General features: G+C 54.5%; 2 non-coding genes across 2 annotated transcripts; one reads left to right on the forward strand and one right to left on the reverse strand.

The window, feature by feature from the left end:
* Positions 1 to 8,038: 8,038 nt before the first annotated feature.
* TRNAL-CAG (transfer RNA leucine (anticodon CAG)) lies at positions 8,039 to 8,121 on the reverse strand. The gene has a single exon. It is a non-coding gene; the product is annotated as a tRNA-Leu (tRNA).
* Positions 8,122 to 21,492: 13,371 nt separating this feature from the next.
* Positions 21,493 to 21,574, forward strand: TRNAS-AGA (transfer RNA serine (anticodon AGA)). The gene has a single exon. It is a non-coding gene; the product is annotated as a tRNA-Ser (tRNA).
* The last annotated feature ends 235 nt before the right edge of the window (positions 21,575 to 21,809 follow it).

A 21,809-nucleotide genomic window follows, 5' to 3' on the forward strand; every position in this document is an offset into this window, starting at 1 on the left:
CGTCCCTGCCCTGGGGCGAGTGGAAACCACCTCCACTCCCAGCAGTGTTGGGCAGGACAGCAATGGCACCAGGCCCGGAGAGGACGGGTTTCTCTGTCTCTCTGGCAGGCTGCGTGGTGGTGGGGGCAGCCCTCAGCTGTCAGGGAGCAGCAAGTGAGGGGCTGTGCCAGGAAGGAGGACAAGCCAGGAGCTGTGGGGGAGCACGGCACAACACAGCACAGGCAGGGCGAGGCCCACACAGCTGGTGTGAAACGCAAGGCGCAAGCAGCTGTGCAACTTGCTTAGAGGAACGAACACTGCCTAGGACTAAGAGCTTTTCACTCAGGGTGACCTGAAGACCTACCTTAAACCAGCTCTCACTGTCTGAGAGCACCCCATACCAATAATAAAACAACAGGAGATTTCTCTTTCAAAAAAACTCCAGGCATGTAACCATGGCCAGAACAGCAATCGACCTGAATCTGGTATAAAACCACTCCACCGGCTCGGGACATTTCTTTAGAACAATGAAGATTAAAACCCCACTGAGAACTGACTTTTACAGTGGACACAGTCCCGCAGCCCCCTGGGAGCTGGATTTCCAAGCAGGGTTGCGGCCCTCATGCGCTTGCTGGAGAGCAACTCCTCTCCACCCTGCAAAGCAACACGGCTTCCCCCTTGCTCCGGGGTTTCCTTCAGCGCCTGCAGAGCCAGCTCAGGTGGTCAAAGAGAAAGTCCCCATCCGGCTTTATGGGCAGGAGATGTGGGCAGAAGGGCAAAGCAAGGCCCTTGCGCAATCCACCCCAGGCCCACTGCCACTGGGCTTTCCAGGGAGACAGTTTTCCTGCCCGGGCGAGGCCACAGGAGGGGAAAGAGGCTTGAGCAACAAGCATTGGTGCTGGCAGTGCCAGGGAGTGTCAGGCAGGGCTGTGGGAGGTGTCAGCTAAAGTGCTGGCGGGAGCAGAGCGGCGCAGCAGAAGTGTGCTGGGCCCATAACCCAGAGGTATATCTTTTTATATCCGAACACTTCCTGGTCCAAAGGAAGTGGACAGTCCATCAGAGGGAGATCTGAGAACATGTGGGCATGACAGTGTCAAAAAATGGCCGTCAGGCTATCACAAAGCAGTATGAGAACCCATGGGGAATGATGCTGTCACAAGTTGCCTCTTCCCTGTAGTTAGTGAGTGGTGGCTTCCGTGCCTGATGTGTTTCTGGGTACACGGGTAGGCTTGCCTGGTCCTGACAGCCAACCACAGGTCTGCCTGAGAGCAGGTGGGTATGACAGGGTTAAGAAATGGCTGTCAGCCAATCACAGAGCACTATGAAAACACCTTGGTTATGGTGCCATTTTATTAAAAATGGCAGCTGAAAGAAAGTGGCGCCTTCCGTGTACGTAGGGGAAGGTACTTCCTGGTCAGATGTACTTCCAGGTAAATGGGAAGGGGCAGCTGGTCCTGCCAGCCAATCACAACAGACCAGGTGACAGGTAGAGGGGAGTAAATTTAAAGGAAAGAGTACACTTGGCTGCCTGCTTGGGGGTTGAGTCCAAGGGGCCTATATTGCCAGAAGTGGAGGGCAGGGCCCCTGTCACTTCTTATCTGGGGTAGAAGTTCTCCCTCTACTATTGACAGCAATCGCTGCAAGTGATCAGTGATGTGAAGGTGACCAGATTGCTGCTGAGGGATTTGCCACGGGGAATAGGGATATGACCCACTCTGGGCCAGCTGGCATGGCGATTTACCAAAGCAATCATCATCCACCAAAACCAGTTGCTGCACAAGGCAGATTTTAGCCCAGGAATAGTAGAGTCCTGTGTCATAAAAATTTGCAGCTGGCCCGTGCTGACCGAGGAGAGAGACCAGGTCACAAAGTATAGAATTACAAGAGTCAATATGTATCCATGTGCATGAGGTGGCCCAGCCAAATTAGGGGCACCCCAAATGTAGTTTTACACGGAGTACTTATACCCTTCAAATGTTCAGGTACAACGCGACTTGACTAATCACTAAGACCCACATTACGCACAAGTTGCAACAAGGCTAATGCCAGCTATGTTTGTGGGAAAAGAAGTGACAGGGGGCGCAGAGGAGCTCTGGAAGAGCTACACTAGAGATAGTGACCTCTGCGACAGTGAGAGTACTCAGAAGTTGACAGGACAAGGCCCGGAGCCTGCTGAGGAAACTGTGAAGTTTGACGTGTTCAGAATAGGAGGCTGGCCCAGAGGACTTCCAGTGGTGCCTTCCAACCTTCGTTATTCTGGGGTGCACTGAGTCTCGTGGGCCTTGAGCAGCCACCAACAGGCAATGCCTTGGAAGGCAGCAGCGGCACGAGATTGCACAGAAGCAGCAGTTGTTTCAGGAATGGTGCTACAATGTGTGGAAATGCCCTTGCAGAAGGCAGCACCTTGGGAGGAATGAGGCTATGAGCCTGACGCTGGGCCACTGTGTCCACTGAAGTCCACAGCATGATGACTGATATTTGCCTGGGGCTCAGTGTTTCTTCCCAACTCTTCCACATCCTGCCACCACACCTGGTGACTCCCAGGTGCTCTGGGAGACTGATCCAATGTCCCTTTGTAGATTGAAATGCATGGAATGGGCCACCCTATCCCTGACCCAGGAAAAAGGGCCATGAGCTTTTGGGTCTTTGTCCTGAGCCTCTTCTCAAAAGCAGGCCATCCAGCGCTTTGGCCTGTGGTATGCCCTTGCTGAGTAAAACAGGTCCATTTGGGTGTGGGCCTCTTTCAGGGAAGGATGCGGGCACCTCTTTGATCACCCTCCTATGCCTCGATTTGCCTGTTTCCAAAGGTTCCCCACTTCCCAAGCTGAGCCCAGACCCCTGGTTGGAAGAATCGTGAAAGCTTGGTCAAGTCATCAAGGGACATGCCTATGGAGATGCAAGGGAGAGATCATTTGAGAGACACTGGTCTGAATCTCTAGTCTTCTTTTGCTCGTTATGGATCTGCCTTCGATCCACGGCTCGAGGTTAGTAAAAAAGGCTGTGGCAGAGCCTGATAGGCTTAAGGAAGGTCCTTGTGGCCCTCACTCCGGCCCGCAAGCGGCTTCCCTCAAGCCGCAAATGGTCCTTCCCTGCCCTTGAGTTTTGCCCAACATCTCCGACCATCTCCTGTGGGCCCTCGATGACCCGTATGGAGAGGCATGTCTCCCAGCGTTCGCCTGACTCTGTGCACTGCAAGCCCTTGAGAGTTGACTTGAGCTGTCCTTCATGAGCAGCGGGGCTCTGGGACACAGCATAAAAGCCTGCGCTGCTCCAGGCTCTGCATCCCCTCTCTTGCCTCCCTTTCCACAAGGAACAAGGTAAGCCTGAGTCTGCTCCCTCTGTCCCTGTGGGCTGAACTGCTGTCATGGTGGCTACTCAGGTTGATACTTGGGCTGCCTCAGCTTGGCCCTGCAACAGAACTGTCGAAGGGCTGTCACCTCTTTCCCTTTTGACGGTGGTGTCTGGGGAGAGCTGGGAAGAGGGGGGTTCCTTCAAGCAGAAGGGGATCAGTGGGGCTCAGCTGCAGGGAGGTCTGCCCAGCAGAATTTGTGCTTTCAGCAGATGGTTGCTTAGCAAATGGCCAAGTGTTCCCTCTCTGCTCTGTGTTTCAACTTTGCCTCCCTCACCGAGAGACGTCCTCCACACCCCTGCAGCACCTCTGGCCCAACCCCACTTGCGAGCAGCTGCAGTGAGCCCTGTGTCGCCCGCTGCGCTGACTCGACGGTGGCCATCCAGGCCTCCCTGGTGGTGGTGACCCTGCCAGGCCCCATCCTCACCTCTTTTCCTCCGAGCACAGCTGTGGGATCTTCTCTGTCAGCTGCTGTTGGGAGCTCCCTCAGTGCCGGGGCGGGGGGCTCCCATTTTTCTGGGGTCTCCACTGGTCTGGGGAGATGCTGTCCTGCCACTGGAGGAGGGATGTCCCTTCTGGGGCTGAGACAGTGGTTCTCCAAGCAATGGAGGGTGTTCCTGGGGCTCTGCCCAGGCTCAGTGGTCTCACCCAGCACTCGGGGAGCCAGGGGGCCGTATGGGCCAGTGCAGGCAGCTTCATTGCTCCGGGCATTTTGTCCTTGGTTACCTTCCTGGCAGCACTGCCTGCTGGGTCAGCCGTGGTCCCCAGCCCGTTTGCTTCCCCAAGGTCATGGTAACTGCTCCTACCACAGGAGCCTCCGATGCTGCTCCTCCCTGCAGGATGTTCTGTATCCCCCTTACAGGCTTCATTGGGAGCCAGAGATCTCCCAGAGCTCCCCAGCCCCTGGGAGCTGCAGCTCAGGCCATGCTGACCCACACAGGAGGCCAGGTAATTCCCTGGTCCTGCACTCCCAAGGTCTTTCTGGCTGAGGGTAGGCCTCGGCAAGCCAGAGAGCCACCTTCACACAGCGGAAGCTGCAGTCAGGTGCCCCTCGCCTTCTCTTCTCCAGGCTGAACAAACCCACCTCGCTCAGCATCTGCCCCAGTCACCACGTGCTCCAGCATGCTCTGATAACACCTTGTGCACGTCCCTCTTCCTCTTCCTGTGTGCACTGCAAGACCTCTTCTGTGGCTCATACTTCCTGGCTGCGGTCCTTCTGAAGAATGCCACCAGTGCTCATGCAATCTGTGGTGGGACTGCGTGAGGATGTCTCAGTCCTGTCAGCATTGTTGGAGAGAAATGCCCCAGAGCCTGTGATGTCCCTGTTGGCCTCTTACTGGTGGGCCTTTACTCCCACCTGCCCTTCTTCCCACTGGTGCTGTCCATGTTTGCTGGTGAGGATCTGCAAGTTCAGGGAAACTTTCTGGGTTGAAACCCTGCTGGTCAATGCCACATCCTGGATTGGCACCTACAGTATGTGCCACCGGGCCTGAAAGAGGGAAAGATGCTTCTCAGGGACTCTGCAGCTTGAGGAACAGAGGGCAGGGAGGTCCCTGGTGACTAACGAGAGGGAAAAGTTGCCCCAGTCTCCAAAAATGGGGAAGAACCAAGGAAAGGTGATGATAAACTGGAGCAAGTTCAGCAGAGGATCCTGAGGGTAGTCAGGGGCCGGGGGCTCTGGCCTCGTGAGGAGGGGCTGAGGACCCAAGGCTTGCTTAGCTGGGAGAAGAAAAGGCTTTGCGGGGATCTGCAAAGGAGCCTCCCAGTGCCTACAAGGAGGTCACTGCAATGGCCGGAGGATGAGAGCCATGGTCCCAAATTGAATAGTTTGCGGCAGGCTACACAAACAAAAATGATCACCCTGAGGGTGCCTAAGCATGGGAACAGGGGCCCAGAGAGGCCGTGAAATGTCTGTCCTCAAAGTATTTTATGTCCCAAAAGGACAAAGCACTGATTAGGTGGTGTGAGCCTGCTTGAAGCAGGAGGATGCCCTCTCTGACTCCCTGAAATGCCTTCCAAGCAGAAGGGTTGTTGGAGGGTAAAGTGGAAACAGGGAGAGAGGATTTTGTGGGTGAGTGTTTGAAGAATGTCCAAAGAGCCGCATTTATAGGTGAGAGGCATGCAGCATGTGAGTTTTGTTTTTGTCCGTAGGAGGTGGGACATGCAACAAGACCTGGTCAGCAGGCTGAGGGAAGGAGGCCAAGAGAGAGAAGCCATGAAGGAGGCCACCAAGAGAGAAGAGCCCATCAGGAGTGGGACTCGAACCCATGCTTCCCAGGGAGACTGCTAAGGGACTGCTAAGACTTCCCAGGGAGACTGCTAAGCCTTCACTTAGCCATCCTTATCCACTGCTGCTGTCACTGCTGCTGCCACTCCTCCGCCTGCAGCTGCCAGAGCCAGCCTGCCTCTGCCAGCCTCCTGCTGGCACGGCTGCAGGGGGAGCTGGCACCTGGGAGCACCCATGCCCTGCTCCCACCAAGGGGTGCTGACAGGTGACCGCAGCACCTCCAGGCACTTCAGACCCCGCGGAACAGGCATACCCAGCACAGGGGCAGCACACTTCTGATGCGTCTCGCAAAGGCCAAGGCAATCCTTCATGGGAGCAACTAAAGGAACCATCAGCAAACTGTGGCTCTGCACGTGCCAACATCCTGTCAGGGGGCTCCAGGCACACGTGTACCTTTCCCATGGCTTCCTCCATTCCCTCCAGAGCCTGAAGAAATAGGAAGACAAACACTGGCTGGGAAGCCTCTAGCTCCTCCAGTGCAGAGCCTGGCCTGCCTCCTGCTCTTCCACTTCCCAATCTTGCCTGCTTCCTGTTCCTTCAGTTTACAAATTGGCCTGCTTCCTCCTTCCAGCCCCCTTCAAACACACTACCTCAGGCTGCTGGGGTATGAGTGTGTTTCCGTGCGTGTGAGATAAGAAGGGCTTGTGGATCCTGGAGGAGAGGAGGCAAGGAGGGGAGAAGGGGACAGAACTGCTGTCTCTCAGCAGCTATAGGAGGTTATGGAAAGGATAGAGACAGACTCTCCTGAGAGGTGCACAGCAAAAGGGCAAGAGGTAGGAGTCATAAGATGCAGCAAGAGATCTTGTCACTCACAAAGGAAGATCTTGTCACTCACAAGTCGATACAAAGGAAGTGTCAGCTTTTTCTTTGGTAAAAGAAGTGACAGGGTGCAAGGTATAGCCCTGGAAGAGCTGGAATGAGGCAATGAGCTCTGGTATCCCTGGCACACCTGAGGCCAGGCCACCATGTCCACTGAAGTCCACAGCAGGGTGGCTCATGTTTGCCAGGAGTTCAGGGTTTTTCCCAAGTCTTCCACATCACAATGCCTCCCAGGTGCCCTGGGACACTGATCCGATGACCCTTTGAAGTTTGAAATGCATGGAATGGGCCACTCCATCCCTGACCCAGGAAGAAGAGCCATGAGATTATGCCCTGCACCTCTCCTCAAAAGCAGGCCGTCCAGGCCTTTGGCCCCTGGAATGCCCTTGCTGAGCAAAACAGGTCCATTTGGGTGCGGGTCTCTTCCAGGGAAGGATGCGGGCATCCTTTGATCATCCTCCTACGTGTTGATTTGCTTCTTTCCAACAGGCTCTCCACTTCCCAAGCCTGACCCTCTGGTCTGCTCTTTGTCGTTATGAATCTGCCTTTGTGCCCTTGGCTTGAGGGCAGAATAAACAGGCTGTGGCAGGGCCTGATAAGCGTAAGCAAAGTCCTGATGGCCCTCACTCCTGCCCACAAGGGGCTTCCCTCCAGCCCACAATGGTTTTTCCTTGCCATTGATCTTTGCCACGTCCCTGGAGAGGTGAGTACCTTCTCCCACGTGGGATTGTGCAGTCTGGACGCTCTGTCTGAACTTATGCCACTGTATTCTGCATGTCTGCGATGACCAACAGGGATGGATGTCTCTCAGGGTTACCCTGAGTATCTGCACTGAAAGCACCTGAGAGCTGACTTGAGGGCAGGGGAGCTCCCTGATGACTAACGAGAGGGAAAAGTTGTCCTAGTCTCCAAAAAGGGGAAGGAAGACTGTGTGGGGAGCCAGGGAAAAGGGATGATAAGCTGGAGCAATTTCAGCAGAGGAGCCCTAGGATAGTCAGGGGCTGGGGGCTATGGCCTTGTGAGGCGGGGCTGAGGACCCAAGGCTTGCTCTAGCTGGGAGAAGAAAAGGCTTTGCGGGGATCTGCAAAGGAGCCTCCCGTGCCTACAAGGAGGTCACTGCAATGGCCAGAGGATGAGAGCCATAGTCAGAAATTGAACAGTTTGCGGCTGGCTATGCCAACAAAAATGATCACCCCGAGGTTGCCTAAGCATGGGAACAGGGGCCCAGAGAGGCCGTGAAATGTCTGTCCTCAAAGTATCGTATGACCCAAAAGGGCAAAGCACCGATTAGGTGGTGTGAGCCTGCTTGAAGCAGGAGGATGCCCTCTCTGACTCCCTGAAATGCCTTCCAAGCAGAAGGGTTGTCGGAGGGTAAAGCGAAAGCAGGGGGAGAGGAGTTTGCGGGTGAGTGTTTGAAGAATGTCAAGAGAGGCACGCAGAATGTGAGTTTTGTAGGGGAGAGTGGTCTCCGCCCATGTTTGTTTTTTAACATGGGACAGCTGGGACATGCAGCAAGACCTAATCCACAGACTGGAGACCAGAGTGCCTAGAGGAGCAAGACCCTCCCCTTTAGGGAAAGGGAAGGAAACCAAGAGAGAGGAGCCTGTCAGGAGTGGGACTCGAACCCACGTCTCCAAGGGAGACTGCAACCTGAGTGCAGCGCCTTAGACCGCTCGGCCATCCTGACCCCCTGCTGTTGGCGGAGGCGGCGGCGGCTGCTGCGGCGGCGGCTGCTGCGGCGGCTGCTAATGCTGCTGCTGCTGCTGCTGCTGCTGCTGCTAATGCTAATGCTGCTAATGCTAATGCTGCTAATGCTGCTAATGCTAATGCTGCTGCTAATGCTGCCTCTGCTGCTCCTCCCCTTGCAGCTGCCAGAGCCACTCAGCCAGCTTTCTCCTGGCACTGCTGCAGGGGGAGCTGGCTCCTGGGAGCACCCTTGCCCTGCTCCCAGCAAGGGCTGCTGACAGGCGACCGCAGCACCTACATGCACTTCAGACCACACAGTACCCAGCACAGGGGCAGCGTCTCGCAAGGCCAAGGCAATCCTTCATGGGAGCCAACCAAAGGAACTGTCAGCAAATTATGACTCTGCACATGCCAGCATCCTGTCAAGGGGCTCCGGGCTCATGCCTACCTTTCCCATGACTTCCTCCATGCCCTCCAGAGCCTCAGGATATGGGAAGCCAAGCACTTGGACGGCAGTGCTGCCTCATGGGTGGTTCCTGGGGCAACAAGGGTGCTTCCTTCTTCCCTGCTTGCGGCTGGGAAGGCTGGGTGAGGAAGGCTCTGCCACACCAACCCCTGGGGGGAATGCTGTGCCGGTCTCAAGGAGTCAGCGTGTGGGAAAGGGGCTGGAGAGTCAAGGAGAAAGGACAGGAGATGCACCAAGTGCTGAGCGGTGACTGAGCTCCAGTTCGTGTGGGGAAGAGGCTCACTTACTGCTCATGGTGCAGAGGAAGGAGGACACAGCTCTCTCTGGGACTTGTTGCTTCATGGAAGAAGCTAGACTGCAAGGCATCTCAGGAGGTCACTAGTCCAAATGCCTGCTCCAAGCAGGGCTAGCCCCAAAGCTAGAGCAGGCTGCTCAGTGCCTGAGCCCCTTTGAAACTTGAGTGTGATACCGTCCTGGTTTTGGCTGGGATAGAGTTAATTTTTTTCCTACTAGTTGGTATAGTGCTGTGTTTTGGAGTTTAGTATGAGCATAATATTGATAACACACTGATTTTTTAGTTGTTGCTAAGTCATGTGTACAGTAGTCAAGGACTTTTCAGCTTCCCATGCTCTGCCGGGCGCACAAGAAACTGGGAGGGGCCACAGCCAGGATAGTTGATCCAAACTGACCAAAGGGCTAGTCCATACCATATGACGTCATGCTCAGTATATAAACTGGGGGGAGTTGGACTGGGGGTAGCGGTCGCTGCTCGGGGACTGGCTGGGCATCGGTCGGCGGGTGGTGAGCGGTTGTGTCACTTGTTTTTTTCCTGGGTTTTGTTCCTCTCTCGCTCTCTCGTTGTTTTCCTTCTCATTACAATTTATTATTATTATTACTACTTTCTTCCAATTATTAAACTGTTCTTATCTCAACGCACGAGTTTTCTTACCTTTGCTCTTCCAATTCTCTTCCCCATCCCACCGGGAGGCTGTGTGGTACTTAATTGCCGACTGGGGCTAAACCACAACAGATACCCAGGCATGGAGAATCCATGAGAGATGGAGAGTCTGCCCCAGACGGAGGCACATTCACGCTGTCCCGGGCTAACATGTGGTTGCATGACGTGCCCTTTGGTTGAATTAAAAGGCACAGCAAGTAGCCTGGATTTCTTCTCACGCACTGGATACGTCCATATCTTGTACACTTCTCTGGTATTAGCTCGGCAGTCAGTGAGTGAGAAGCAGGCATTGCTAGGGTAATGATGATGATTCCTATTGTACAACGTGCAAATAGGCCAGGTGGATCATTTCAGTTCTCCCTCTGATGGACTGACCACTTCCTTTGGACCAGGAAGTGTTCGGATATAAAAAGATATACCATGAAGTGGTATCCACTATGCAACAAACAGAAGCACCTAGCGCAAGCAATATTCCTGTGGATGGCCCATTGCCTGCAGAGCCAGAGGTGACCTCGCAGTCAACATCCAGGCCATCTTCTGGCTTCCGGCCCATCAGGTGCTCAGGTAGCAGGGAGCTCCCTTGCAGACACCCAGGCCATCGTCCCGCTGCCAGCTCACGGGAGCACTCAGACAAGAAGGACTTCTGGAAGAGGCCACTCGTGATTGTTTTTGAAGGGTCATGACAATTGAGAGGAGAATAAATGGGAGGTGTGGATGACTTTGAGGGAGACAGGAAAGGTCTTGGTTTGGTGGAATAGGTATTGTCCAGAGCTTTTTTCCAGCACTGGCAAGCATTGTCCTATGCCTGAGCATGCACCAAAATACCAAACGACCTGCAAAAGCGATAATTTCCATCACCAGATGAAAGTAGCTGCGATTCCCTTTGGCTCTGGAGCAGGAAAGTGTCGTTCATGAGTCGGTGTGGAGGTGGTACACGTGGCAGTGCCTGCCTGCATGCAGAACAAGGGTGGGAGGTGGTCGCGGTTGAGGGGTGAGCACGAGGAGCGGCTTGAGGAAGTGTGCGTGTGTGCGCGGGGGGCTGGAAGGAGGAGGCCGGCCAGTCTGTGAAGTGGAGGAGCAGGAGAAAGGCCAGGCTCTGGTCCGGAGGAGCAGATGGCAGCACTGCCCACAGGTGCATTGCAGGTACAGTGGTGAGCAGAGCTGCCTTCCAAGCAGTTGACGTGGTTTTTAATCCTGGCCAATGCTGACAAACGCCTCTTCAACCTGGCTCCAGGGTGCCTTATATCTTCTGCAGGCAGCCTCTCCTGCTCACATACCACCCAGCTTTCCCCTGAGGGTTCAAGCTGCCCCCTTCACCTCTCCGCAGCCTTGAGACCAACTGAGACCAGTGCTTTCTGCCTGCTGGGAGGGCTCCAGGCTGGGCTCTTCACTGCAGTGCTGGTACCAGGTGCCAGGAGAGAGGCTTTTTTGGCCTGGCACAGAGCTGCACCTGCTGCTGCTGCAGAATGCTTGCACCTGGCAAGAAAAGCATGCTGCTGTGGCAGCATGAAGTGTACAGATGAAGACTGAGAATGCCTAGGTGGTGGTCAAGGGGCAGACTGTGCTTCATGAGGCCAGCTATGCAATTTTGGAGTGTGGTGGGAGGAAGCCTGTTCTCTATGTAATGGTTCAAAGGCCTGTCTGTCTGATCTGAAGTCACCCTGGAGACACTGACCTACCCTGTCCAGGCTCCGGCATTGCACAGACACCCTGAAGTTTACTGGAACTGGTTTTGAAGATGTTCCTGGTAACTGGGAACTGAGACACCCTCATTTCTCTTGCAGCTTATAGGCTGTGGTCCAAGGAAAACACAAGGAGCCTCTCACAAGTAGACTCTCTACCTGAAGGGGGTGAAGCTTCTCAAGTCTCTCATTGCAGGGCTGCTTAAAGAAACAAACAACGTTCTTTGCTGTGCTATTAGGGTGTATGTGGGGTCTGTGTTAGTACAGCATTTACAGACTACCACCCTGTCATCAGCAGTGCTATAAGTAAGTGATGTTATGAAGACATAGATTGTGATTGCACATGCTCCGTTCCTTACTGAAATGCCCACCCTAAACCCATCTTGCAGTCACACTGCCTACGTCCAGACACAAAAAGCAGTGCTTTGCTCCTTTCCTCTCTATACCCATCCCCTGGAGTTTATCCCCAAAACACCAATGAAAGAGAGAAGTGCCATAACTGTTTTTCAAATGAAGTTTGTGAACAACAATTGAGGTCTGAAAAGTTAACTCAAATATCTGTACTAATATTCGCAATGAACAACTGGGCAACTGGTACCACAGGTCCGTGATGACGCGGTTAGGGACTCATGCTCAATGTCCCTGAGGCTTTCTGGTGCTCTGGTATCGGTTCAGGGAGCTCAATCCACAACTGGTGGAAAGCTCACGACAGAAGACAGTGCTCTTCCTTGCAGACCAGGGGGGTAACTGACAGAGGAGGAGAGCAAACCACCACGAGTCTCCAGCTATGCTGCACAAGTCTTTAATGAGAAGGAGCAAATGCAGTGGCACAGAACAGAGACCAAGAAACACGTCTTCAGGGTTCAGGGAGGCACAGAGAATGGACCATTTCCCAAGGACAAGCTCCACACAAAGCGCTTGCCTTTCCCCATTCCGCCCTACCTGCTGGCAATCCCAGCCCACCAAGAGCAGTCCCTAACTGCAGCACCCTCCCCCCATCAGCAGGAGATTCAGCAAAGCAGAAGAGAATGAGCCCTTTCTCAAGGCGCTCAGAGCAAAGCAGAGCCAGAGGAGGCAGGGCGAGGCCTGCCCTGCAGCCAGGAGCAGTGGGTATGGGTCCCTCCTGCCAGGTGGAAGAGGTCACCCAGCCCATCTGCAAGGCGTGGACATGCTCCTGCTGCTGCAGGGTCCCCGTGTTCCTTCCCGCTCCAAAGGGGATGATCCGCCGGCTTCAGCAGTTCAGACTGCAGCGGGGGGGAGGCAGACACAGCCCTGACCCCCCCAGACCAAGGGAGCCCCCAGAAGAGATGGGAACCCCGCCGGCACTGAGGGAGCTCCCAACAGCAGCTGACAGAGAGGATCCCACGGCTGTGCTCTGAGGGAAAGAGGTGAGGATGGGGCCCGGCAGGGTCACCACCACCGGGGAGGCCTCGATGAACACCGTTGAGTCAGCACAGCGGGCGACACAGGGCTCGCTGCAGCTGCTTGCAAGCGGGGTTGGGGCAGAAGTGCCGCAGGGGCGTGGGAGACAAGGTGTGAAGCAAGACATCTCTCGGTGAGGGAGGCAAAGCTGAAAGACAGAGCAGGCAGGGAGCACGCACCTCAATATCATCTGTTTTTCTTTTCCTCAGCTCTCTCCGTGGACAGTCTTTGTTTTAAAAACACACACGGTGCCTACAGCTCCCACGGCCCTCATTGTGCCCTCTGAGTGGCACGGCACAGGAAGGCTGAACCACTTTTGGGATAGGAGCCAGGCACACTGGGTTTAAAGCACTCGTGGAAAGACTGATCGTACCCCATCCCTAGAACAAACATTGCTGCACTGAAGAAGGCACTGGGTGCACTTGGCCATTTGGTTGGAGAGCATCTGCCTAAGGCAGAACTTCTGGTGGGCAGACCTCCCTGCAGCTGAGCCCCACTGATCCCCTTCTGCTTGAAAGAACCCCCCTCTTCCCGGCTCTCCCCAGACACCACTGTCAAAAGGGAAAGAGGTGACAGCCCTTCGACAGTTCTATTGCAGGGCCAAGCTGAGGCAGCCCAAGTATCAACCGGAGTAAGCCCACCACGACAACAGTTCAGCCCACAGGGACAGAGGGAGCGGACTCAGGCTTACCTTGTTCCTCGAGGAAAGGGAGGCAAGAGAGGAGGATGCAGAGCCTGGAGCGGTGCAGGCTTTTATGCTGTGTCCCAGAGCCCCGCGGGGCCACAAACATTCCTTGCTCATGAAGCATCTGAACACCTAGCAGTTGTCGCTTGCCAGGGCTTTGCTGGTGATTAAGCCCTTGCCTCTTTCATCTGAAATGAAGTTATACTCCCTTTTCATACTACCGAACATCGAAACAATTCATCTGTGTCCCAGCTTCATAAGGCCAATTAACTCAGAGGTCTCGGGCTAGCGTATCATGAGTTTTTAAGTGGGTTTGCATCATACAGATTGCCATTGTGCCATTTCCCCTTCATGGTAAGCGTGGCCACCAGTCACGGTGAAATTCAGCTATGGGGGACACCTTGAGTTAGCTCTCAAGTGCTTTCAGTGCAGGCACTCAGGCTAACCCTGGGAGACATTTCTCCCTGCGGGTCATCGTAGACACACAGGAGACTGTGGGTAAGTTCAGGTAGACGGTCAAGATTGCACAATCGCATGTGGGAGAAGAGACGCAGCTCTCCAGGGATGTGGCAAAGCTCAGTGGCAAAGAAGGATCATTGTGGACTGTAGGGAAGCCCCTTGCGGGCAGGAGTGACAGCCACGAGGACCTTGCATACGCCCATCAGGCTCTGCCACAGCCTGTTTGTAATGCCCACAAGCCCAGGGAACAAAGGCAGATTCATAACGATGAAGAGCAGACCAGAGAGTCAGGCAGGTCTCTTTCAAGTGACTTCTCCAAGGCTGGTCTCTTTCAAGTGACTCCTCCATGGGATCTCCATAGCCATGTCCCTGAACTACTTGACCAGGCCCTCATGCTTCTTCCAACCAGGGGTCTGGGCTCAGCTTGGGAAGTGGCGAACCTGTTGGAAAGAAGCAAATCAAGGCATAGGAGGGTGATCAAAGAGATGCCTGCCTCCTTCCCTGAAAGAGACCCACACCCAAATGGCTCTGTTTTGCTCAGCAAGGGCATCCCAAAGGCCAAAGGCCTGGATGGCCTCCTTTGAGAAGAGGCGCAGGGCAGGGAGCCAAAAGCTCGCAGCTCTTTTTCCTGGGTCAGGGATGGGGTGGCCCATTCCATGCATTTCAAACTACAAATGGACATTGGATCAGTGTCCCAGAGCACCTGGGAGTCATTGTGATGTGGCAGAGTTGGGAAAAACCCTGAACTCTAGGCAAACATGAGTCATTGTGCTGTGGACTTCAGTGGACACGGTGCCCCAGCCTCAGGCGTGTCGGGGATAACAGAGCTCACAGCCTCATTCCTCCCACAGGGCTGCTTTCTTCAAGGGCATTTCCACCCATTGTAGCACCATTTCTGAAACAACTGCTGCTTCTATGGAATCTCATGCTGCTGCTGCCTTCCAAGGCATTGCCTTTCAGTGGCTGATCAAGGGCCCATGAGACTCAGTGCGCCCCAGAATAATGAAGGTTAGAAGGGACCTCTGGAGGTTCTCTGGGATGACTTCGGGCTCCAAGCAGACTAAACTTCCCATATACCTCAGGAAGCTCTGGGCCTTCATCGACTTCTGAACTCTGCCTCTGTCGGAGAGGTCACTGTCTCTTGGGCAGCTCTTCCAGGGCTGCACCATGCCCCCTGTCACTTCTTTTCCCACACAGACAGCTGGCATTTCCCTTGTTGCAACTTGTTAGCGTTGATCTTGCCCTTTTGCCGTGCACCTCTCCGGAGAGTCTGGCTCCATCCTTACACAACCTCCTGTCGCTGTTGGGAGACTGCAGTTCTTCACTTGCCTGGAACTTTCCTCTCACTGGCCCATCTGCTACTCAGGTACCAGTGACCTTGCAATCAGCATCCAAGCCATGTGCCTCCTTCTTTCCTACCAAGTATTCAGGCACAAGCAACTTCACAAGCACCTAGTGCTGCCATGAGCCTACTCTGGCCCATCACCTGCAGAGACAGAAGTGACCTTAAAATCAAAATGCAAACCACACGCCTGCTGCTGGCCTAGCAAGCAATGAGGTAGAAGGGAACTCACCAGCACATAGCCCAAAATGTGCACGCTGCTGCTTATCAGGAACACAAGCACCTAGCACAAGCCATGTTCCTGCACATGGCCTGCGGAGCCAGATGCGACCTCATAGTCAACATCTAAGCCATGTTCTAGCTTCTGGCCACTCAGGTACTCAGGTAGCAGGGAGCTCACCTGCAGATACCCATACTGTCTTCGTGCTGACAACTCGTGAAGCACTCAGACAAGGAGGACTTCTGGAAGAGGATTGTCTTTGAAAGGTGACGGCAACTGGGAGAGGTTCCTGAGGCCTGGAAGAAGTCAATGCCACTCCTGTCTTCCAGAAGGGCATGAAGGAGGACTTGGGGAACCAGAGGCTGCTCAGCCTCACCTCGATCCCTGGGAAGGGGCAGGAGCAACTCATCCTGGAAACCCTCTCCAGACAAATGAAGAACATGAAGGTGATTGTTTTTTTCATTACACTATTCCTAGCCCATTTCTGTGTGACTGTGCTCTCCTCTTTTTGTGGGGGTCTGTGTTTGTGTGTGTGTGTGTGAGGTGTTGGCCAGGAACCTTCAGCTTGCATCAAACCAAAGTGGGCACACCAATCCAGGTGTGGCCCCTGCAGTGGCAAGGGAAGGGCAACGGTCCTTCCCACCAGCTTTCATGAATGAGCTTGTCTTGGAAAGGAGCTTTTGAGATGACCCACTCCAACCATGTATCCACCAAACAGGTATGCTTTCGTCTGAGCAGGGGCTTGGTGAAAGGAGGCCTGGTCCCCACCCTACCAGCCAGGGGCTCTCACAGCTGAGCCTCCCAGGCCCACAAGTGGGCTACCAGGAGATGACAGTGAGGGTGCCAGCACTGGTGAGAAGGTTCCAGGGGTATGGGGTAAGGTCTGGAGATGGACGGGAAGTAAATACCAGGATTAGGAGTAAAGGCTCCCTCAGGGATTTGCAGTGGAAGCTGTGCTGGGACACAGAGAGATGGAGCCAAACTCTCCGGAGAGGTGCACTGCAAAAGGACAAGAGACAACAATCACAAGTTGCAACAAGGGAAATACCGTCTGTCGTTGTGGGAAAAGAGGTGCGGTGTAGTCCTGGAAGAGCTGCGCAAGAGACAGTGACCTCTCCGACAGTGGCAGTGCTCAGAAGTTGACGGGAGTCTTCTGAGGTAACTGGGAAGCTTGGTCTGCTCAGAGCAGGAGGTTGGCCCAGAAAACCTGGGGAAATGATCCATCCCACATTATTCTGGGGTGCACTGAGTCTCATGGGCCCCTGAGCAGGCAGCGAAAGGCTATGCCTTGGAAGGCAGAAGTGGCACGAGATTGCACAGAAGTACCAGTTGTTTCAGGAATGGTGCTAAGACCTGAGGAAATGGTCTTGAGGAAAGCGGCACTTTGGGGCTATGAGCTCTGGTATGCCTGGCATGCCTGAGACGAGGGCACCGTGTCCACTGAATTCCACAGCAGGGTGACTCATGTTTGCCAGGAGTTCAGGGTTTTTCCCAAGTCTTCCACATCACGGTGACTCCCAGGTGCTCTGGGAGACTGATCCAATGTCCCTTTGTAGATTGAAATGCATGGAATGGGCCACCCTATCCCTGACCCAGGAAAAAGGGCCATGAGCTTTTGGCTCCCTGCCCTGCGCCTCTCCTCAAAAACAGGCCATCAGGCCTTTGGCCTGTGGGATGCCCTTGCTGAGCAAAACAGGTCAATTTGGGTGTGGGTCTCTTTTGGGGAAGAACACAGGCATCTCTTTGATCACACAACCAGGCCGTGGTAGAGCCTGATGAGCGTAAGCAAGCTCCTCGTGGCAGTCACTCCTGCCTGCAGGTGGCTTCCCTCCATGCCACAATGGTCTTTCCTAGCCATTGAGCTTTGCCACATTGCTGGTGAGATGAGTCTCTTCTCCCATATGGGACCGTGCCCTCTTGACATTCTGCCTGAACTTACCCACAGACTTCTGTGTGTCTACGATGACCTGCGGGGAGAAATGTCTCTCAGGGTTAGCCTGAGTGCCTGCACTGAAAGCACTTGAGAGCTAACTCAAGGTGTCCTTCATGGTTGAATTCCACCATGATTCGTGGACAAGCTCACCATGAAGAGGCTGGAGTGACCACGGCAATCTGTATGATGCAAAACCAGTAAAAATCTCTGCATAGCTAGCCTGAGACTGCCGAGTTAACTGGCCTTATGAAGCTGGGACACAGATGAATTGTTTCGATGTTCGGTAGTATGAAAAGGGAGTATAACTTCATTTCAGATGAAAGAGGCAAGGGCTTAATCACCAGCAAAGCCCTGGCAAGCGACAACTGCTAGGTGTTCAGATGCTTCATGAGCAAGGAATGTTTGTGGCCCCGCGGGCTCTGGGACACAGCATAAAAGCCTGCACCGCTCCAGGCTCTGCATCCTCCTCTCTTGCCTCCCTTTCCTCGAGGAACAAGGTAAGCCTGAGTCCGCTCGCTCTGTCCCTGTGGGCTGAACTGTTGTCGTGGTGGGCTTACTCCGGTTGATACTTGGGCTGCCTCAGCTTGGCCCTGCAATAGAACTGTCGAAGGGCTGTCACCTCTTTCCCTTTTGACAGTGGTGTCTGGGGAGAGCCGGGAAGAGGGGCGTTCTTTCAAGCAGAAGGGGATCAGTGGGGCTCAGCTGCAGGGAGGTCTGCCCACCAGAAGTTCTGCCTTAGGCAGATGCTCTCCAACCAAATGGCCAAGTGCACCCAGTGCCTTCTTCAGTGCAGCAATGTTTGTTCTAGGGATGGGGTACGATCAGTCTTTCCACGAGTGCTTTAAACCCAGTGTGCCTGGCTCCTATCCCAAAAGTGGTTCAGCCTTCCTGTGCCGTGCCACTCAGAGGGCACAATGAGGGCCGTGGGAGCTGTAGGCACCGTGTGTGTTTTTAAAACAAAGACTGTCCACGGAGAGAGCTGAGGAAAAGAAAGACAGATGATATTGAGGTGCGTGCTCCCTGCCTGCTCTGTCTTTCAGCTTTGCCTCCCTCACCGAGAGATGTCTTGCTTCACACCTTGTCTCCCACGCCCGTGGGGCACTTCTGCCCCAACCCCGCTTGCAAGCAGCTGCAGCGAGCCCTGTGTCGCCCGCTGTGCTGACTCAACGGTGTTCATCGAGGCCTCCCCGGTGGTGGTGACCCTGCCGGGCCCCATCCTCACCTCTTTCCCTCAGAGCACAGCCGTGGGATCCTCTCTGTCAGCTGCTGTTGGGAGCTCCCTCAGTGCCGGCGGGGTTCCCATCTCTTCTGGGGGCTCCCTTGGTCTGGGGGGGTCAGGGCTGTGTCTGCCTCCCCCCCGCTGCAGTCTGAACTGCTGAAGCCGGCGGATCATCCCCTTTGGAGCGGGAAGGAACACGGGGACCCTGCAGCAGCAGGAGCATGTCCACGCCTTGCAGATGGGCTGGGTGACCTCTTCCACCTGGCAGGAGGGACCCATGCCCACTGCTCCTGGCTGCAGGGCAGGCCTCGCCCTGCCTCCTCTGGCTCTGCTTTGCTCTGAGCACCTTGAGAAAGGGCTCATTCTCTTCTGCTTTGCTGAATCTCCTGCTGATGGGGGGAGGGTGCTGCAGTTAGGGACTGCTCTTGGTGGGCTGGGATTGCCAGCAGGTAGGGCGGAACGGGGAAAGGCAAGCGCTTTGTGTGGAGCTTGTCCTTGGGAAATGGTCCATTCTCTGTGCCTCCCTGAACCCTGAAGACGTGTTTCCTGGTCTCTGTTCTGTGCCACTTCATTTGCTCCTTCTCAATAAAGACTTTGTGCAGCATAGCTGGAGACTCGTGGTGGTTTGCTCTCCTCCTCTGTCAGTTACCCCCCTGCTCTGCAAGGAAGAGCACTGTCTTCTGTCGTGAGCTTTCCACCAGTTGTGGATTGAGCTCCCTGAACCGATACCAGAGCACCAGAAAGCCTCAGGGACATTGAGCATGAGTCCCTAACCGCGTCATCACGGACCTGTGGTACCAGTTGCCCAGTTGTTCATTGCGAATATTAGTACAGATATTTGAGTTAACTTTTCAGACCTCAATTGTTGTTCACAAACTTCATTTGAAAAACAGTTATGGCACTTCTCTCTTTCATTGGTGTTTTGGGGATAAACTCCAGGGGATGGGTATAGAGAGGAAAGGAGCAAAGCACTGCTTTTTGTGTCTGGACGTAGGCAGTGTGACTGCAAGATGGGTTTAGGGTGGGCATTTCAGTAAGGAACGGAGCATGTGCAATCACAATCTATGTCTTCATAACATCACTTACTTATAGCACTGCTGATGACAGGGTGGTAGTCTGTAAATGCTGTACTAACACAGACCCCACATACACCCTAATAGCACAGCAAAGAACGTTGTTTGTTTCTTTAAGCAGCCCTGCAATGAGAGACTTGAGAAGCTTCACCCCCTTCAGGTAGAGAATCTATTTGTGAGAGGCTCCTTGTGTTTTCCTTGGACCACAGCCTATAAGCTGCAAGAGAAATGAGGGTGTCTCAGTTCCCAGTTACCAGGAACATCTTCAAAACCAGTTCCAGTAAACTTCAGGGTGTCTGTGCAATGCCGGAGCCTGGACAGGGTAGGTCAGTGTCTCCAGGGTGACTTCAGATCAGACAGACAGGCCGTTGAACCATTACATAGAGAACAGGCTTCCTCCCACCACACTCCAAAATTGCATAGCTGGCCTCATGAAGCACAGTCTGCCCCTTGACCACCACCTAGGCATTCTCAGTCTTCATCTGTACACTTCATGCTGCCACAGCAGCATGCTTTTCTTGCCAGGTGCAAGCATTCTGCAGCAGCAGCAGGTGCAGCTCTGTGCCAGGCCAAAAAAGCCTCTCTCCTGGCACCTGGTACCAGCACTGCAGTGAAGAGCCCAGCCTGGAGCCCTCCCAGCAGGCAGAAAGCACTGGTCTCAGTTGGTCTCAAGGCTGCGGAGAGGTGAAGGGGGCAGCTTGAACCCTCAGGGGAAAGCTGGGTGGTATGTGAGCAGGAGAGGCTGCCTGCAGAAGATATAAGGCACCCTGGAGCCAGGTTGAAGAGGCGTTTGTCAGCATTGGCCAGGATTAAAAACCACGTCAACTGCTTGGAAGGCAGCTCTGCTCACCACTGTACCTGCAATGCACCTGTGGACAGTGCTGCCATCCGCTCCTCCGGACCAGAGCCTGGCCTTTCTCCTGCTCCTCCACTTCACAGACTGGCCGGCCTCCTCCTTCCAGCCCCCCGCGCACACACGCACACTTCCTCAAGCCGCTCCTCGTGCTCACCCCTCAACCGCGACCACCTCCCACCCTTGTTCTGCATGCAGGCAGGCACTGCCACGTGTACCACCTCCACACCGACTCATGAACGACACTTTCCTGCTCCAGAGCCAAAAGGGAATCGCAGCTACTTTCATCTGGTGATGGAAATTATCGCTTTTGCAGGTCGTTTGGTATTTTGGTGCATGCTCAGGCATTGGACAATGCTTGCCAGAGCTGGCAAAAAGATCTAGACATACCTATTCCACCAAAACAAACTCTCTCCTGTCTCCCTCAAAGTCATCCACACCTCTCATTTATTCTCCCTTTGCCCCTCACACTTCTCCTCAGCCAGGCTCTTTCTCTCCCACTTGCCCTTTCTCTCCCACTCTCGCAAACCATTCCCTCTACACACCAACAACCTGCATGGCAGTCGTGGTCTTTTTTCAAGGGTTGACGCCACCCTATGTCCCCAAGAGGCTGGAGGTGCTGCCTGGAGGTCACCATCTTCCCTGCAGCAGTGTCCCCACCCTACTGCTCACAGCAGGCTTGGAGTCCCCCTCAGATAAATTTGAGAAGCAAAGTGGGGTCTAATAGCCTACCCCACAACCACCACCAGCCCTGGTTGTCTCTGCACAGCTGCCTTCCCTTCTTCCCTGGAAGCAGATGAGATACCGTCAGGGCAGTGAAAGCATCCCCCCGGGGCAGGATATCCCAGGTGCCCAGCTGAGGATAAAGCGCTGGGAGCTGCGGCTGTAGCCCCCGGGCTTACGCCTCTCAAGGCCTCTGGAAGCCTGTGCCAGGTGCCTGTTATGCTCAGTGCAGGTCCCAACTGCAGGGCTTCGAGTGGAGCATTGCCCTGAAACTCCCAGGGAGCCAGGTGTCACTGCACAGGGCACGTGATCAGCAGGGCAGAGAGGGCTGGAGCAAGTAGTTGTGGCCAAGTGGTGAAGGCAATGGACTAGAAATCCATTGGGGTTTCCCCGCGCAAGTTTGAATCCCGCCAGCTACGGGGCGCAGTCCCCTTTTGGGCTCCCTGCAATGGACCACGCTGCAGCCATGGGCCTCCAGCTACCCGCACAGGGCACCCCGTTGCCCACCACACTTGTTCTTGCCTCCTCCCAGAAACGCCTGCATGGATGGGAATTTCTTCTCCTCATTTACAAGGTAGGCAAGTCAGGTGAAGAGAAAGGGCCAGTAAGAAGTCCACTTTTGTTGGTTGTTGAGCAGAACTTAAGCAGTTGACC

The sequence above is a fragment of the Ciconia boyciana genome, chromosome 8, assembly GCF_034638445.1.
Source record: "Ciconia boyciana chromosome 8, ASM3463844v1, whole genome shotgun sequence".
Taxonomy (NCBI): domain Eukaryota; kingdom Metazoa; phylum Chordata; class Aves; order Ciconiiformes; family Ciconiidae; genus Ciconia; species Ciconia boyciana.